This window comes from Idiotropiscis lumnitzeri, unplaced genomic scaffold, assembly GCF_059441095.1.
Source record: "Idiotropiscis lumnitzeri isolate Australia: NSW breed Sydney's pygmy pipehorse unplaced genomic scaffold, RoL_Ilum_1.0 HiC_scaffold_114, whole genome shotgun sequence".
NCBI lineage: Eukaryota > Metazoa > Chordata > Actinopteri > Syngnathiformes > Syngnathidae > Idiotropiscis > Idiotropiscis lumnitzeri.
In genome coordinates, this window is record NW_028283652.1 from 122,501 (window position 1) to 125,000 (window position 2,500).

At 42.9% G+C, this 2,500-nt stretch overlaps 3 non-coding genes across 3 annotated transcripts in view; all 3 read left to right on the plus strand.

The window, feature by feature from the left end:
• LOC148315227 (5S ribosomal RNA) overlaps positions 1-89 on the plus strand; it is a 119-nt gene extending 30 nt beyond the window's left edge. The window contains exon 1 of the ribosomal RNA XR_015841175.1: positions 1-89. This exon is cut by the window's left edge and continues 30 nt beyond it. This is a non-coding gene — a ribosomal RNA (5S ribosomal RNA).
• A 1,001-nt stretch (positions 90-1,090) lies between these two features.
• On the plus strand, positions 1,091-1,209 carry LOC148315228 (5S ribosomal RNA). The gene has a single exon (XR_015841219.1). It is a non-coding gene; the product is annotated as a 5S ribosomal RNA (ribosomal RNA).
• A 1,001-nt stretch (positions 1,210-2,210) lies between these two features.
• Positions 2,211-2,329, plus strand: LOC148315229 (5S ribosomal RNA). Its single transcript, XR_015840908.1, has one exon. It is a non-coding gene; the product is annotated as a 5S ribosomal RNA (ribosomal RNA).
• The last annotated feature ends 171 nt before the right edge of the window (positions 2,330-2,500 follow it).

A 2,500-nucleotide genomic window follows, 5' to 3' on the forward strand; every position in this document is an offset into this window, starting at 1 on the left:
GATCTCGTCCGATCTCGGAAGCTAAGCAGGCTCAGGCCTGGTTAGTACTTGGATGGGAGACCGCCTGGGAATACCAGGTGCTGTTAGCTTTTGCACCGCAAAAAATAAATAAATAAAAAAAACTTTGACAAATCTAAGCAAGTATGCGAGCTGCTTTTTTTATAAATTTCCACATATTCGCCTGACAGGCTGAGAGCACAAATTGCCAACATTCAGCGTCCCCTGCCTTTGGGTGTTGCTACAGTCTCGCCGTGGACGACTCGCAAATGCGTGTGGCAATTTGCAAATGCGTGTCTGGAGACTTGACTGTGGCTCCGGAGCCACACATTAAGACCAAAAGGGTACCCTCGGAGTCTACAGGTGTAGCAGACATATGACCCGATGCAGTCCGGTTGGGTTGGTGCAGTGAGTGTTTACTAAATAAAAAGTTAATGAATCAATTTTAAAAAATGGCGTTTACTGAATGCAATAAAGGGAAGTATAGTTAATGTGGCAATTAGCAGGTGTGGAGAAGCTTCATTCATTTTTTTTAGCTTCACTGGTTATATCATTGGTTCTTATTTTATTAGTTCCACTTTATTCTTCCATTTATTCCAATTTAATTTAAATAATGTCAAATAAATGGTACATGACCATGGGTGGATAGCAGTGAACGCCCCCCCAAGTTATTGGTGTATATATTGGTGGTACGGGGCTGGTATAATATTAGTGCCCCCATGTGGTCCGAATGTGTAGCTACGGAGCCACACACAAGTCTCCTGACACGCATTTGCAAATCAGCACACGCATTTGCGAGTCGTCCGCGGCAGGACTGTAGCAAACGTCACCTGTAAGAAAAGGTCCCGTTTTTACAGGTCGCCCATCTACGGATTTTTGTCCGCATTTAACCATGTGTATGTGCCAACAAATCATTGTACACATTTGCTGATATTTGTCATATATCTGTGACTTCAATCATGCATTGTAGATTGTTGTGACACATTTGTGACTGTGGTTATAGTTTCAGATTCTTGTTACGTGTTTTTGGATTGAAGTATTTGCCACAATAAAGACAACATGTATAAAATGCAAAATTTTGAATGGAATTCTCGCTTACGCCCATACTACCCTGAGAACGCCCGATCTCGTCCGATCTCGGAAGCTAAGCAGGGTCGGGCCTGGTTAGTACTTGGATGGGAGACCGCCTGGGAATACCAGGTGCTGTTAGCTTTTGCACCGCAAAAAATAAATAAATAAAAAAAACTTTGACAAATCTAAGCAAGTATGCGAGCTGCTTTTTTTATAAATTTCCACATATTCGCCTGACAGGCTGAGAGCACAAATTGCCAACATTCAGCGTCCCCTGCCTTTGGGTGTTGCTACAGTCTCGCCGTGGACGACTCGCAAATGCGTGTGGCAATTTGCAAATGCGTGTCTGGAGACTTGACTGTGGCTCCGGAGCCACACATTAAGACCAAAAGGGTACCCTCGGAGTCTACAGGTGTAGCAGACATATGACCCGATGCAGTCCGGTTGGGTTGGTGCAGTGAGTGTTTACTAAATAAAAAGTTAATGAATCAATTTTAAAAAATGGCGTTTACTGAATGCAATAAAGGGAAGTATAGTTAATGTGGCAATTAGCAGGTGTGGAGAAGCTTCATTCATTTTTTTTAGCTTCACTGGTTATATCATTGGTTCTTATTTTATTAGTTCCACTTTATTCTTCCATTTATTCCAATTTAATTTAAATAATGTCAAATAAATGGTACATGACCATGGGTGGATAGCAGTGAACGCCCCCCCAAGTTATTGGTGTATATATTGGTGGTACGGGGCTGGTATAATATTAGTGCCCCCATGTGGTCCGAATGTGTAGCTACGGAGCCACACACAAGTCTCCTGACACGCATTTGCAAATCAGCACACGCATTTGCGAGTCGTCCGCGGCAGGACTGTAGCAAACGTCACCTGTAAGAAAAGGTCCCGTTTTTACAGGTCGCCCATCTACGGATTTTTGTCCGCATTTAACCATGTGTATGTGCCAACAAATCATTGTACACATTTGCTGATATTTGTCATATATCTGTGACTTCAATCATGCATTGTAGATTGTTGTGACACATTTGTGACTGTGGTTATAGTTTCAGATTCTTGTTACGTATTTTTGGATTGAAGTATTTGCCACAATAAAGACAACATGTATAAAATGCAAAATTTTGAAAGGAATTCTCGCTTACGGCCATACTACCCTGAGAACGCCCGATCTCGTCCGATCTCGGAAGCTAAGCAGGGTCGGGCCTGGTTAGTACTTGGATGGGAGACCGCCTGGGAATACCAGGTGCTGTAAGCTTTTGCACCGCAAAAATAAAAAAAACTTTTGACAAATGTAAGCAAGTATGCGAGCTGCTTTTTTATAAATTTCCACATATTCGCCTGACAGGCTGAGAGCACAAAATGCCAACATTCAGCGTCCCCTGCCTTTGGGTGTTGCTACAGTCTCGCCGTGGACGACTCGCAAATG